Here is a 16,096-nt window from a genome sequence, read left to right as displayed (position 1 = left end):
AGTGAACTTTATTGATGGTACATGACAAGGTAGGGCTCCCTAAGCCCCTCTTCAGGGGGTCTGGGATGGAAACAGTGGAGATCAGAAGATGCCCAGTGCTAGGGATTGATTTGTGGCAAGGACTTTCCCAGCAGCTGAGGGCCTCTCTTCCTCTTGCTGGGGCCTCTTACCCTCTGGAGGGCAAGTGGACCGTGAGATCCACTACCCTGTTGCTGTAGCCAAATTCACTGTAATACCAGACAATGAACTTGACAAAGTGGTCATTGAAGGCATTGTCTGCCCCAGCATTGAAGAACTGGGTGTCACTGTGAAAGTCACAGGAGACAACCTGGTTTTCAGTATAGCCAAGGATGCCCTGGAGGTGGCTCTGATTCCTGCTTCACTACCTTCCTGATACTAATGTATTTGGCACCTTTCTCTAGGCAACAGGTGAGATTCACAACTGACACATTGGGAGCTGGGACACAGGAGGCCATGCCAGTGAGTTTCCCATTCAGCTCAGGGATGAACTTGCTCACATCATTGACAGTGCCAGTAGAAGCAGGGATGATGTCCTGAGAAGCATTTCAACTATCTCACCACAGCTTCCCAGAGGGGCCATCCAAAGTCTTCCAGGTAACAGTGATGGGAAGGACCGTAGTCATGAGTTCCCTCCACAATGCCAGAGTTGTCATGGATGACCTTGGCCAGGGGGGCCAAGCAGTTGGTGGTGCAAGAGGCATTGCTTACAATCTTGAGGGAGTTGTCATACTTGTCATGGTTCACACCCATCACAAACAAGGGGGCATCCACAGAAGGGGCAGAGATGATAACTCTCTTGGCTCCACACTTCATGTGAGCCCAGGCTTCTCCAACCTAGTGAAGACACCAGTGGACTCCACACATATTCAGCACCAGCATTACCCCCATTTGGTGTTTGTAGGATCTTGCTCTTGGAAGATGGATATGGATTTTCCATTGATGACAAGCTTCCTATTCTCAGCCTTGACTGTGCCTTTGAACTTGCTATGAGTAGAGTCATACTAGAACATGTAGACCATGTAGTTGAAATTACTGAAGGGGTCATTGATGGCAACAATACCAACTTTGCCATAGTTAAAAGCAGCCATGGTAACCAGGTACTCAATAGGCCAAATCCATTCACTTTGACCTTCACCATTGTGTCTCAGGGTTGCAGCTGGCACTGCACAGAAAAATGTGGCTGTCTGTTGAACATGAAAAGCAGAGAGCCTGAAACATGGTTTTTAAAAGTGAATACACTAGAGTTTATAAATTCAATGAGTTTGTTCTCATCTGTAGTGATTTTGGTAGGATGTGTACTTATCCAAATGGTTCTGCAACTCACCAAAGCATCTTAGCAATATCTCTAAGCAATATCTGAAAGTTGTGTTAGCCCATGATGATTTTTTTTGTTTATTATTATTATTTTTATTGTTGTTCACCTACAATTGTCCCTATTCCCCCCCCCCTCCACTCTTCCCCACGACACCCACTTTCACCTCAACACTCAATCCTAACCCCACTGTTGGCTTTGTCCATAGATCCTTTATACAGGTTCCTTGATGGACCCTTTCCCTTCTTTCCCTCATTATCACCCTTCCCCTTCCCATCTGGTTGTTGTCAGTTTGTTATTTATTCCAATGTCTCTGGTTATACTGTACTTGCTTGTTTGTTTTGTTGATTAGGTTTCACTTATAGGTGAGATCATATGGTATTTGTCTTTCACTGCCTGGCTTATTTCACTTAGCATAATGTGCTCCAGTTCCACCCATGCTGTTGCAAAGGGTATGAGCTCCTTCTTCCTTTCCACTGTGCAGTATTTCATTGTGTAAATGTGCCACAGATTTTAGATCCACTCATTTACTGATGGGCACTTAGGTTGCTTCTAGCATTTGACTATTATAAATTGTGATGCTATGAACATTGGTATGCATAGGTTCTTTTGAATTGGTGTTTCAGGATTCTTAGGGTACTGTCCCAGCAATGAAATTTGCCAGTCAAAAGGCAGTTTCATTGTTAGTTTTTCGGGAAATTTCGTGCTGTTTTCCACAGTAGCTGCACCAGTCTGCATTTCCACCAACAGTGCACTAGGGTTCCCTTTTGTCAACAGCCTCACCAGCACTTGTTGTTTGTTGATGTGGTTGTCATGGCTATTCTGACCAGTGTGAAGTGGTATCTCAGTGTGATTTTAATTTGCATCTCTCTGATGGATAGTGATGTTGAGCATCTTTTCAAATGTCTCTGGGCACTCTGTATGTTGTCCTTGGAGAAGTGTCTCTTCAGGTCCTTTGCCCATTTTTTAATTGCATTGTTTGTCTTCCTAAAGTTGAGTCATGTGAGTTCCTTATGTATTTTAGAAATCAAACACTTGTCTGAGGTATCATTTGCAAATATATTTTCCCACATTTCATGTTGCTGATATTTTCTTTAGCCATGCACAAGCTTTTTAATTTTATAAAGTCCTATTTCTTTTTTCTTTCCTTTGTGTGTCCCTTGCTTTAGGGAACATACCAGTGAAAATATTACTGCATGGAATATCTGAGATTTTCCTCTCTATTTTATACTCTAGGACTTTTACAGTGTCATGACTTATATTTAAGGCTTTTATCCATCTTGAGTATATTTTTGAATATGGTGTAAGTTGGTGATCAAGTTCCATTTTTTGTATGTAGCTGTCCAGATGTCCCAACACCATTTGTTGAAGAGGCTATTTTTACTCCATTTTATGCTTCTGCCCATTTTGTCAAATATTAATTGACCATAGAGACTTGGGTTTATTTCTGGGCTTTCCATTCTGTTCCATTGATCTATGTGTCTGTTCTTATACCAGTACCAGAGTGTTTTGATTACTGTTGCCCTGTAATATAATTTGAAATCAGGAATTGTGATCCCTCCTACTTTGTTCTTCCTTCTCAAAATTGCTGGATATATTTGGGGTTGTTTATGGTTCCATATAAAGTTTTGAAATACTTGTTCTATATCTGTGAAATATGTCATTGGTACTTCAATAAGAATTGTATTAAATCTATACATTGCTTTGGGTAGTATTGTCATGTTGATGATGTTCATTCTTCCAATCCAGGAACGTGAAACATGCTTCTATTTATTTGTGTCTTCCTTAATTTCTTTCTTCAGTGTTGTGTAGTTTTCTGACTATAGGTCTTTTATTTCCTTGGTTAGGTTTATTCCTAAGTACTTTATTTTTTTTGTTCCTATAGCAAATGGGATTTTTTTCCTGATTTCTGTTTCTGATATTTCATTGTTGGTGTACAAAAACACTTTCAATTTCTGAATATTGACTTTGTATCCTGCTGCTTTGCCAAATGCACTTATTAGGTGAAGTAGTTTTTTGGTAGAGTCTATAAGATTTTCTATGTACACTATCATGTCATTTGCAAAAAGTGGCAGTTTTGCTTCCTCCTTTCCAACTCGGATGCCTTTTATTTCTTTTTCTTGCATGATCACTGTGGCTAGGACTTCCAATAAGAGATTGAATAGAAGTGTTGAAAAAGGACATCCTTGTCTTGTTCCTGATCTTAGTGGAAAAACTTTTAGTTTTTGCCCATTGAGTATGATGTTGGCTGTAAGTCTCTTGTATATGGCTTTTATTATGTTGAGCTATGCTCCCTCTACTCCACTTTGCTGAGTGTTTTTATCATAAATGTGTGCTGTACCTTATCAAGTGCTTTTTTCCATATCTCTTGATATGATCATGTGATTTTTGCCTTTCCTTTTGTTTATGTGATATATTATGTATTGATTTGCAAATATTGTACCACCCTTGCATCCCTGGGATGAATCCCATTTGATCATGGTATATGATATTTTTCATGTATTGTTGGATGCAGTTTGTCAATATTTTGTTTGAGATTTTTGTGTCTATGTTCATCAGTGATATCAGCCTGTAGTTTTCTTCCATTGTTATGTCTTTGTCTGTTTAGGGGATTAGGATAATGCTGGCCTCATAAAGAGAGTTTGGGAGTCTTCCTTCTTTTCCAATTTTTGGAATAGTCTGAGAACAGTAGGAGTTAGCTCTTCCTTAAATGTTTTGTAAAGTTCTCCTGTGAAACTATTCAGTCCAGGGCTTTTGTGTACCAGAAGTTTTTTCATTTCTCCTTCAATTTTATCAGCTGTTATTGGTCTGTTCAGGCTTTCTGCTTCTTCTTCATTCAGTTTTGAAAAATTATATTTTTCTAGAAATTTGTCCATTTCACCCAGGTTTTCACATTTCTTGGCATATAGTTCTTTGTAGTCATGTTTTATAATCATTTGCAGTTCTGTGGTATCACTTGTAATCTCTCTTGTTTCAGTTCTCATTTTGATTATTTGGGTCTTCTTTCTTTTTTTCTTGATGATTTTGGTTAAAGGTTTGTTTATTTTGTTTATCATTTCAAAGAACCAGCTTCTGGATTTATTAATCTTTAGAATTGTTCTTTTGGGTTTTTTTTAATCATTTAATTCTGCTCTGCTTTTGGTTAGTTTCTTCCTTCTATTTACTCTGGGCTTCATCTGTTGTTGTTACTCCAGTTCTTGTAGATATATGGTTAGGCTATTGATTTAAAATGTTTCTCTTTTTTTTAGTTAGGCCTGTAGCTCTCTAAACTTCCCTCTCAGGACTGACTTTGCTGTGTCTCATAGGTTTTGGACTGTTATGTGTTCATTTTCATTTGTTTCCAGAAAAATTTTTGATTTCTCCTTAATCTCATTTTTAACCCATTCATTGTTTAATAGTATGCTATTCATTCTCCATGAATTTGAATGTTTTGAGTTTTTTTTTTGTGGTTGATTTCCAGTTCAGGCTTTTGTAGTCTGAGAAAATACTTGATATGCTTCATTTTTCTCTAATTTGTTGATACTTGTTTTGTGTCCTATCTTGTGGTCTTTGAAAATGTTCCATGTGCATTTGAAAAGAATGTGTAGACTTCCGCCAAGATGGAGGTATAGGTGGATGTGCTGTGCCTTCTCACACAACCAAGTTTAGGGACAACTAAATATTAGCATCAGAAAACATAACCAGAACACGGAAAATTGAACTTTTCGGAAGTCCGTTAACAACAAATTCTTCAACCCGACCGGTAAGGGGCGAAACCGGCCTCTCGTGAGGGGTTGCACAGAAGGACTGGGTCAGACCCGGGAGCGGAATCCAGACGCGCGAAACCAGACGCACGGGTTCCAAATGCAGGATTGGACCTAGTGAGTGACCGAACAACCCACCGGGTGAGCGACTGCAGAGGAGACAGTGGGGAGGCGGTGCTGCGTGTTGACTGCGGTCGCCTATCTGCGGGCGAGCAGACAGGCGAGGGAGTGGGTGGTTGGACCGGCCGGTGTCCCCGTGGCAAGCGGCAGTAGAGGGCGCCGCCATTTCCCCGCTCTGACCACGCCCCCACATACAGCGTCACAACCCAGCGACCTGGGAGTCCAAGGCGCCGCTTCTCACATTTAAAGGGCCAGAACAGACCAAAAATGTCGCAGGAAGACCTCAAAGCCCCAGAGATAAATCTAAGCGACGAAGAAATAGCAAAACTCTCAGACGCACAGTTTAAAACACTGGTCATCAGGATCCTCACAGATCTGGTTGATTATACCGACAAATTAGACAAATATATGAAGGCGAAACTAATTGAAATGAATGGAATTGCACAGGAAACCCATAGCGATGAAAAGGAAACTGGGACTCAAATCAATGGAGTGGCCCAGAAGAAAGCAAATAATGGCCAAACAGAAAAGAGTCAAGGAGCAAGAATTCAAAGAAATGAGGAGAGTCTTAGGAACCTCCAGGACATCTTTAAACGCTCCAATATCCGAATTATAGGGGTACCAGAAGGGGGAAAGTCACAGCCACCAGTGGAAAAATTATTTGAACAAATAATAAAAGAAAATTTCCCCAATCTGGCAAAGGAAATAGACTTCCAAGAAATCCAAGAAGCTCAGAGAGTACCAAAAAAGTTGGACTCAAGAAGAAACACACCAAGGCATATCATAATTACATTAGCCAAAATTAAAATGAAGGAGAGAATGCTAGAAGCAGCAAGAGCTAAGGGGACAATCACCTACAAAGGAGTCCCCATCAGACTGTCAGCAGATTTCTCAAAAGAGACCTTACAGGCAAGAAGGGGCTGGAAAGAAATATTCCAAGTCATGAAATCTAAAGACCTACAACCAAGATTGCTCTATCCAGCAAAACTTTCATTTAGAATGGAAGGACAGATAAGGTGCTTCTCAGATAAGATCAAATTCAAGGAGTTCATCATCACCAAGCCCTTATTATATGAAATGTTAAAGGGACTTATCTAAGAAAAAGAAGTTAAAGAAACATGAACAGTGAAAGAACAACAAGCTCACAGTTATTAACAACCACACCTAAAACGAAAGCAAACTAAAAGGACAGCTAGATCAGGAGTGGAAACATAGAAATGAAGATCTCAAGGAGGGTTAGCAACAGGGGAGTGGGAGGAGGAGATGGGGGGAGAAGGTACAGAAAATAACTAGCATAGACAGTAGATAGAAAATAGATGGGGGAGGGTAAGAATAGCATGGGAAATATAGAACCTAAAGGACTTGAGACACATGGACATAAACTAAAGGGGGGTAATGGTGGGGATGGGGGGACAGGGTGGAGGGGAGTGAAGGGGGGAATAGAACAACTGTAACAGCATAATCAATTAAAAAAATAAATTTAAAAAAAATAATAAATTTGATGAAATTGCAAAAAAAAAAAAAGAATGTGTATTTTGTTTCTTTGGGATGAAAGGTTCTATATATAACAGTTAATTCCATATAATCTAGGGCATTGTTCAATTGCACAATATCCTTGTTGATAGTTTGTTTGGAAGATCTACCCATTTTTGATACTGGAATGTTAAAATTGCCTAGTATAAGTACATTGCTGTCAAACTCTTGAAATCCTCTAAGATTTTCCTTATGTATTGGGGTGCTCCTATGTTGGGTACATATATGTTTATAATATTTATGTCTTCTTAATGAATTCTTCCCTTGAGTATTTGAATTGTTCTTCTGTGTCTCTTTTTATGGCTTTGTTTTGAATTCTATTTTTGTCTGATATAAGTACTGCTACCCTGGCTTTTTTCCCTGTCCATTTGCTTGGAATATTCTTTTCAAACCCTTCACTTTCAGTCTGTGTAGGTCTTTTGTTCTAAGGTGGGTCTCTTGTAGGCAGCATATGTGCGGGTCATGTTTTCTTATGCATTCAGTTACTCTATGTCTTTTGATTAGAGCATTTAATCCATTTGCATTTAAGGTTATTTTTATAGGTAGTTATTAATTTTCCCCTGTGTACTTGTGTTAGTCTCTCTCTCAGTCTTTCTCTTTTTAAAGCAGTCTTTTTAGCCTATCTTGCATTGCTGGTTTGGTGGAAGTATATTCTTTCAGCCTTCTCTTGTCTGGGAAACTCCTCATCTCACCTTCTATTTTAATTGAGAGCCTTTCTGGATATACTAGTCTTGGTTGCAGGCCTTAGCTGTTCATTACTTGGAATATTTCTTGCTATTCCCTCTGGCTTGTAGTGTTTGCATTGAGAAATCAGCTGCTAGTCTTATCAGAGCTCCCTTGTATGTTACTTCCTGTTTCTGCCTTTCTGCCTTTAAGATTCTCTCTTTGTCCTTAAAATTTGGCATTTTAAATATGATGTGTCTTGGAGTAGGCCTCTTTGAGTTCATCTTGACTGAGACCCTCTGTGCTTTCTGAACTTGCATAGCTTTTCCCCTTTCCGGATTAGATAAATTTTCTGTCATTATTTTTTCAAACAGGTTTTCTAGCCTTGCTTTTTTTCTTCTCCTACTGGTATTCCTATGATTGGAATATTGTTGCACTTCAGGTTGTCCTGCAGTTCCCTTAAGCTATCTTCATAATTTTTTGAGTGATTTTTCACATAGCTGCTCTACCTGGGTATTTCTTTCTACCTGGTCTTCCAGCTCACTAATTGGGTCCTCTGCTTCATCGGCTGGATGAAGCCTGCTTGTAATTTCTTCTAGTGTTTTTTTTATTCCAGATATTATATTCATTATTTCCTCCTGGTTTTTGTTTATAGTTTCTATTCCCTTCTTCATGCTGTTGTAGTTCCCTCTCAGTTCCTTGTCATTATCACTGACTTCCTTGAGCATCCTAATAACCATTCTTTTAAATTTTATATTTGAGAGTTTGTTTGCCTCCATTTCATTTTTCTCTTTTACAGGGGAATCTTCCATTCTTTTCAATTGCTGGTTCTTTCTTTGTCTCTTCACTTTAGGTGACCTTTTTATTTATTATGAAATTCCAGATGCTCTGCTTTACCAGCTATTTTTGTAGTGTGAATTACTGTGGTAGGAGTTCTGTGAAACTAGTTGTGCAGTCTCTTTGATGTCCTTGTCTGGATGCTCTAGGACTGCACTTTCTTCTGTTTGTGTGGGCTCTCTGGTTGTACTTGGGCTCTACCTGTTGGTGGCTCCTCTGTTGGTGGGCTCTTTTCTTCTGCAGATTTACTGGTAGTCACAACTCCCACCTTGTTTTGTATGCTGTTGTACAGGTGTTGATTAACAAACTGTATTACTAGACAACCAGATCTATGCCAGCAAAAAGAAACTCTGTACCCCATTAGCAATCTCAACTGCAATTGAACTAAGATTAATAAAGGTGAAAAGAGATTGAGGATATTATAAGACATGACAAAGGGAATATGAGATGGCTAACAGAGGGTAAAATATTCTTGAGTATAAGAGGGAAGAAAATTGATAAGAGTTTGGAGAGAACTGAGGTGAAGAAGGGGAGAGAGAAATTTTACAACATCTGTAAACCAGAAAAGGAAAGGGCAATGGGAACAATGGGGCAAGAAGAGGAAAGAGTATACTATGAGGTTTGAAGTAAAAATCAAAAGATGCTGGACCAATGGGAGCAAAATTCCAGAAAAACCACTGCAAAGTCTATAGCAACAACAGCTGAATGGAGTTTAATAAAGGTGGAAAGGAAATAACAATATTATAGAAAAATGAAAAATGAATATGAGATGTCTCTGGTAAAGAAAAATGATTTTGAGAGGAGGGGGAAGCAATCTAATAAGAGTATGGAGTAAAGCCCATGTTCAGAGAAGGGGAAGAAAGAAAAAAAAGGGAGAGATAAAACAATGAAATAAAATTCCTCAATCAACTGATCGGGGTCAAGGGGAAGGCAAAATGGAGTAAGACAACAGGAGAGTATTCTATGGGATTTAAGGTACAAACAAGTAGTGAGCAAATAGGAGTTCCTTTGGAGAAGTACTGCAATTATAGTGCTATTTCCCCTAACTAGCTACATAAAATGTGGAAAAGAAACAAGACTCTTAATAGAAGGGAAAAAGAATGTGAGCTGACTTAAGAAAGAAGAGTGCTTATGCAAGGTTACATGGAGGATAAACCATGAGAGTGAGGAATAAAAACTTGGTGTAGTGTGAGAGAAAATAAAGTTAGCCACAACAGTAATGAAGTTCAGAAAGATGGAAAAATGGATTAAGACCAGGGAATGGTGCTGTTTGGGATGTGGAGTAACAACAGTATAAGAAATATATATTCAGAATAAAAAGTGAAAGACCAAGAATAGTGTGTTATTTGTAATATGAACAAAGAGAAAGAAGAAAAATTAAAATGCAGCCCCTGCTGGTGCAGATCAGTGAAATGAGTGCCAGCCTGAGGACCAAAGGATCACCAGTTTGATTCCCAGTCAGGATACATGCCTGGGTTGCAGTCTAGGTCCTCAGTTGAAGGCATGAGACAGGCAACAGATTGGTGTTTCTTTTGAACATCATGTTTCTGTCTCTCACTTTCTCTCTATAAAAATAAATGGAAAAATTTTTTAAAAATTAAAATGCAATATGAAAGGAAGAATAGAAAACAAAAAACCCCTAAATAAACAGAAAGAAGAGAATTAAAAAAACATGCAAATTCTGAAAGAGAGCAAAGTGAAATTTGTCTTAGCTGTTGGTGTTTGTCTTCTGGATCTGTCTCACAGATTCAAGTCTTATTGTGTTACTCCTGAAAAAAAAATAAAAGCCTCCTGCTGATTTTAAACCTATCCAGCCTGTTTTGCAGATTTCCTGCCCCAGCCCCACCCCCCATCCTGCAGGCAGAGGGGCTGGGATCCATGTTTTTTCTTTCCTGTGCTTCTGAAAGATTAGGGGCTCAGTCTGGGCTACAGTAATCACAGGTGCCCAGTTTCCAGCCTATATCCTCAGAACACTGTGCATCCCACACTGTCCACTCTGCACATTTGCACCAGGCTGACACTGATAATCCACTTCATGTTGCACCCCTTTGATCATTCAGTGAGGTGCACGGAGTGGGAGCAAACTGAGTCCACAGTCCTCCATCTTCGTTGGCCTAGGTGCTGCACACGTGATGTCCCTTAATGGCATCTCAGTTCCCCTTTTGAAAAAAGTCCCCTTGGGTGCTGCTGCCCCTCCTAACTGCCACCCAGCTTTGCACATAGTCTAACTCTGACCAGTCCAGAGTCTATCTGTGTCATGGTCACTCATGGCCCAACTCTTTTTCGAGCCTCAGGTGTCACCTGGTTCTCCAAATTCTCTGGTACTGTCCCAGCTGGCAACTGCTATCCCAGCCTGGGTATGTTGCTGGGTGTGTGTCACTTGCTGCCTTTTTACCCCCCCCCCCAACTGACTTTACGTGTCTGGGTCTCTCCTGGCTGGGTCTGGGACTTCTGGCTCTGGGAAGGGATGGAACCACTAGGCTACTATTACTGACCTGGCTATCCTCCAATGTTCCTGCAGCAGCCATGGTCTCTGGTGCAAGGCCTAAAGACCTTCCTGTTGGCCTACAAAACCTCCTTACTGCCTGTTTTGAAGTATCCTCTGCACAACTTGTCTTCCACACTTCCTATCAGCTGGAATTTTGTTGGCTATTCACTCTGTTCTTTTCAAAATTGGCTAGGTGTCCCAGTTGGGTGCTCAAGTTAGTGGACTCAGCTCCCACCTACATTGTCTCCATCTTCCTGAATCCCCTATGATGGATTCTGTTCAATACTTTCAATTTGATTATTCTCCATTAGCATACAAGCAAAGTAAGATCAGAGACTGTATCTGTCTCATTTATTTTGTTATCCCAGTGCCTAGAAGAGGTAAATAGGGGTTTGAAACTAATGTATTGAACGAATGGTAATACATTTTGATGTATCAAGGATCAATTGATTACTGAAATAATTTATAGTTTCCCAGATGACTGTTCCCCATCCTGCTTCCCACCTCCCCTCTCCCATTTTAGTGTGGTTGGAGGTTAATGACTGAGGGTGAGAGGACAGGAAGCGGATCAGGGGAGACAGGCAGGGGTTGGATAATGTAAGGGGTTCATCCTTTATGCTAAATTTAAATGCAATTGGAAGCCATTGCAAAATAATTAAAAGGAAATAAAATGATTTGTGTCTTAAAAAGTCCCTCTGACTGCATGAAGGGAATAGATTTCATGGAGGCAGAAGTAGAAACAGGGAGACATTTAGGAAGCTACTGTGGAAACCGGAAAGAAAAGATGACAGTGTGAGTTAGAAAGGTCATAAGAGCAATGGTGAAAAGTGGATTGTTTCTTTTTTTTAATTATTAATTTTAAAATAGGAAAAAGAGAGAGAGAGAAACATCAATTTCTTTTTCCACTAATTAATGCATTTCTTGGTTGATTCCTATTTGTGCCCTAAGTGGGGGTTGAACTTGCAACCTTGGTATACATATCAGGATGACACTCTAACCAACTGAGGCACTTGGCCAGGGCATGAATTGTTGGCTTTTTTCTTTTCTCTTTATTTTTATTTTTTTATTATAGTAAAAATAGACTGTTTCTGAATGAATTGTGGTAGCAGAACAGTAGGGCTCCAGCTAAGGGAGGTGTTTTCCACATGCTTGACAGAGACAAATAAACTCCTACCATTTCATTCTTCACATTTCTCAGTTTAAGATTCAAAATCCAGGACTTCTGGCCAAGATGGAGGTGTAGATAGACACACTGTGCCTCCTCGCACAACCAAAATAAGGACAACAACAATTTAAAAACAAAATAATAACTAGAATTGACAGAAAATGGAACTATATGGGAGTCAGACAGACAAGGAGTTAAAATAGACACATTGATCTAGACTGATAGGAGGGGCAGAGTCAGGCAGCCAAGCAGAGAGGGATTGTGGCAAAAAAAAAAAAAAAAAAAAAGCAGTGTCACCAAGTACAAAAGTTGGCAGTCAGCGGATCCTGAGCATGCAAGTATTGGCTCGTGGACCCCAGGTGCAGGGTGGCAATGGGCAGACCCAGCAAGGCAGCAATTTTGTGAAGCTGGGCACAACGTGCAAGGTGGCTGGCTGACTGGGCGCTCAGTCCTGCATTCATGTGCGGATAAACCAGGCAAAACTGAGGAGCAAGACAGACCACCCAACCCAGGGGCCCAGAGTGGAAAAATAAAGCCTCAAAACACTGATTGAAAACACCTGTGGGGGTTGAGGCACCAGGAGAGACTCCCAACCTCACAAGAGAATTTGTTGGAAACACCCACAGGGTCCTAGAATGTACACAAGACCACCTACACAGAAATCAGCCCAGAAGGGCCCAGTGTGTTTGGGGAAAGAGCAGAAGGGACTGAAATCCAGCAGAGAGTGGAGCAAGTGCCACTGTTCCCTCTCAGACCCTGCCCCCACAAACAGTGTCACAACCCAGCACATTGGGTTGCCCCACCCTGGTGAACACCTAAGGCTCCACCCTTCATACATAATAGGCACAAGACAAAAAAAAAGTGGCTCAAACAAAAGAACAGATCAAAGCTCCAGAGCAAATACAACTAAGCTACGAAGAGATAGCCAACCTATCAGATGCACAGTTCACAGCAATGGTAATCAGGGTGCTCACAGAACTGGTTGAATTTGGTTGCAAATTAGATGAAAAAATGAAGGCTACACTAAGTGAAATGAAGGGAAATGTACAGGGAACCAATAGTGATGGGAAGAAAACTGGGACCCAAATCAATGGAGTGGACCAGCAGGAAGAAAGAAACATCCAATCAGAAAAGAATAAAGAAACAAAAATTCAAAAAATGAAGAGAGGCTTAGGAACTTCCAGGACATCTTTAAACATTCCAACATTTGAATTATAAGGGTACCAGAAGGGGAAGAGAAAGAGCAACAAGTGGAAAACCTATTTGAACAAATAATAAAGGAAAACTTCCCCAATCTGACAAAGAAAATAGACTTCCAGGAAGTTCAGGAAGCTCAGAGTCCCAAAGAAGGTGGACCCAAGGAGGAACATACCAAGACACATCATAATTACATTAGCCAAGATTAAAATGAAGCAGAGAATCCTAGAAGCGGCAAGAAAAAAGGAGAGAGTTACCTACAAAGGAGTGCCCATGAGACTGTCAGCGGATTTCTCAAAAGAGACCTTGCAGGCAAGAAGGGGCTGGAAAGAAGTATTCTAAGTCATGAAAGGCAAGGACCTACATCCAGGATTGCTCTATCCAGCAAAGCTTTCACTTAGAATGGAAGGGCAGATAAAGTGTTTCTCAGGTAAGGTCAACTTAAAGGAGCTCATCATCACCAAGCCCTTACTATATGAAATGTTAAAGGGACTTATCTAAGAAAAAGAAGATAAAAAAATACAGTAAAATGACAGCAAACACAATTATTAACAACCACACATAAAATAAAAATAAAAACAAAAACAAACTAAGCAAACAACTAGAACAGGAACAGAACCACAGAAACAGAGATGACATGGAGGATTAGCAACAGGGGAGTGGGAGGGGGAGAGAGGGGGGAAAAGGTATAGAGAATAAGTAGCATTGATGGCAGGTAGAAAATAGGGAGAGGGTAAGAATAGTAGGGGAAATGTAGAAGCTAAAGAACTTATGACACATGTACATGAACTAAAGAGGGGAAATGTGGGTAGGAAAGGGTGTACAGGGTGGAAGGGAATGAAGGGGGGAAAATGGGACAACTGTAATAGCATGATAAATAAAATATATTAAAAAAAAGATTTAAACTCCAGAGAACAACATCTGGTCATGTTAGCTTAGATGGCCTGTGGAGGGTGGAACATCTTTACTGGTGGCTCCAAAAACACTCCTGTGCAGTAAAGAAAAATGATTGGGGTGCTGTCATCAGGAAGAGAAGAAATTGTTCCTGAATTGGCAAAAACACAATAAATATTTCCTACTTGTGTGCTAAGTTTATAATCACATCTTTGATTTTGGTAGAAAAATACCATAGCATATTATTGAACATGTTAATAACAGTTAATAAAGAAAGCATTAAATCTACACACAAGTAAAATAGCAACATAAAAATTAAGATTTAATCCTTACTATTTTTCCTTTAAGCTGCTTCCAAAATCAGGTTCAAACTGGCAAAACTTTGCTATATTAATTTGTAAAATTTAAGTCCCTTCCATTGCAATTTTAATTCTAATATGCTTTCCAGAACTCAGGTGAACACTCCAGAATCAGTGATGAAATCACATTTTTTTTTAAAAGAGCATCCCAGGTGTTGCTCCTCTATCTCATTCTATTTCTGGTAGGAGGGAGAGACTCTGGTAGGAGGGAGAGTATGCTACTCTCTGAGCTCATATTATACAGGGCACTTTGCATTATGGCAGCTGATTCCAAGTGAAGGCAGCTGGAAAGGAGTAGAAAAACCATTGAGTTGGGTATTAGAAAGCTGCAGCCTGTCGAGCTCTTTTCTGTGGGGCAAATCATTTACTTACTCCTTCTAAGTGGAGTTTCCATATTTGTAAAATATCAAATATGTGTACCTGACAAGCTCTTTTGGAACTGACTGAGAATGTGCAAGCACTTAGAAAACTGTGAAGAACTATACCAATGTACATTATGATTATTAATGTAGGCCATTTCAGAGTTAGGAATCCTTATCTCTGTATTTCCTATCATGTTCTCTATCTTAGCCTCCCTTGTTTATACATTTGACTTGGAATATCACCGGTGCTCTATTTTCCTAGCTAACTTCGCTCTAATTTTCAAAAACAGCTTAAATGTCGCCTCCTCCCAGAACCCCTGTCTATTTCTCCCATCTCTGGAGGGTGCTTCTTCTTTGGACCATCAACTGTCTGTGCTACCATTTCATGGATGTGAGGCTCTCTCTTATTAGCTCTATTTCCTTGTGCATTAGTTCATCATTTCACAACCTTGTCTTTCTCTCATGACATCAGTTTTTTCACCTTTTCAATGATTGGAGTGCACGTGTGCTCCCCTTTGCATTTGAGATGAATTGTTAGTCTGTCATGAATGCTAATATCTGCTACCTGCAGCCAGACTACACTGATAATGAATAAAGTCTGGGCATACTGCTGGACAGCATATGCCAGTTAACATATTGGACAGCATATTTCAATTATTGTTCCCTTTCTGCACATTGTAAAAAGGGGAAGAGATGACATTCTAACATATAAAAGATAACTACAACCTAAATGATCTAAACTCTACTTGGTTATTCCTTACATTCTTTATAACAAAAGATTTGCCAATGTCTCAAGCATCAAAAACCTCTGTAATGACAAGGACTATATCTGTTCCTTATGTCTTCATGTGGTGCAGTGCACACAAAAAGTTATCTAGTATTATGATTACGATCCACTTAGATGGTTGGAGAGAAAAGGAAGACATGTATAGTACTTGTCAAAAGTACTTAGCAAAAATAACTTGATAAATTTATGAGGCCAATAGGAACACAAAGAAAGTCATAACTCATGTGTCCCCTTCTCTGCCCTGTTGTTTAAAACCAGATCTTCCCATCAGAATGTCTACTGTGCAACAGAGCTCACACAGGGGATTTCTCCTCCTCCTCCATCAGAGCTCAGATATCATCACCTTGCAATTGTATGCAGCCTGGAGAGCAACCAGAGTGTCGGTTTACATAGCAAGGCATTGGAGGTTATGTGACAACTTTTAAAACAACTCGAACCAAAAATAACCAAGAGTGGTTCAAAATAGCCAACCATACTGTAGCTGGTACTCAAGTTGCCATTGAAAGTCACAATCAGTTATTTTAGAAAAAATGTGGCATTATAGGTGAGAAAATGCCACAGATGACTAGAAGTGAGACTAAGTCATTGTTTCTCCAGTTTTTAAGGTACATCCAA

The 16,096-nt window shown here is 39.9% G+C and overlaps 1 pseudogene; it reads right to left on the bottom strand.

Moving 5' to 3' along the window:
- Positions 1 to 166: 166 nt before the first annotated feature.
- LOC119038289 (glyceraldehyde-3-phosphate dehydrogenase-like) lies at positions 167 to 12,343 on the bottom strand (annotated as a pseudogene).
- Between the last annotated feature and the right edge of the window lie 3,753 nt (positions 12,344 to 16,096).

This window comes from Artibeus jamaicensis, unplaced genomic scaffold (assembly GCF_021234435.1).
Source record: "Artibeus jamaicensis isolate MK-2021 breed Jamaican fruit bat unplaced genomic scaffold, CSHL_Jam_final contig_1157, whole genome shotgun sequence".
Lineage (NCBI taxonomy): Eukaryota > Metazoa > Chordata > Mammalia > Chiroptera > Phyllostomidae > Artibeus > Artibeus jamaicensis.
Note: the sequence above shows the minus strand (reverse complement) of the source record. Positions and strands in the feature narration are given on the sequence as shown.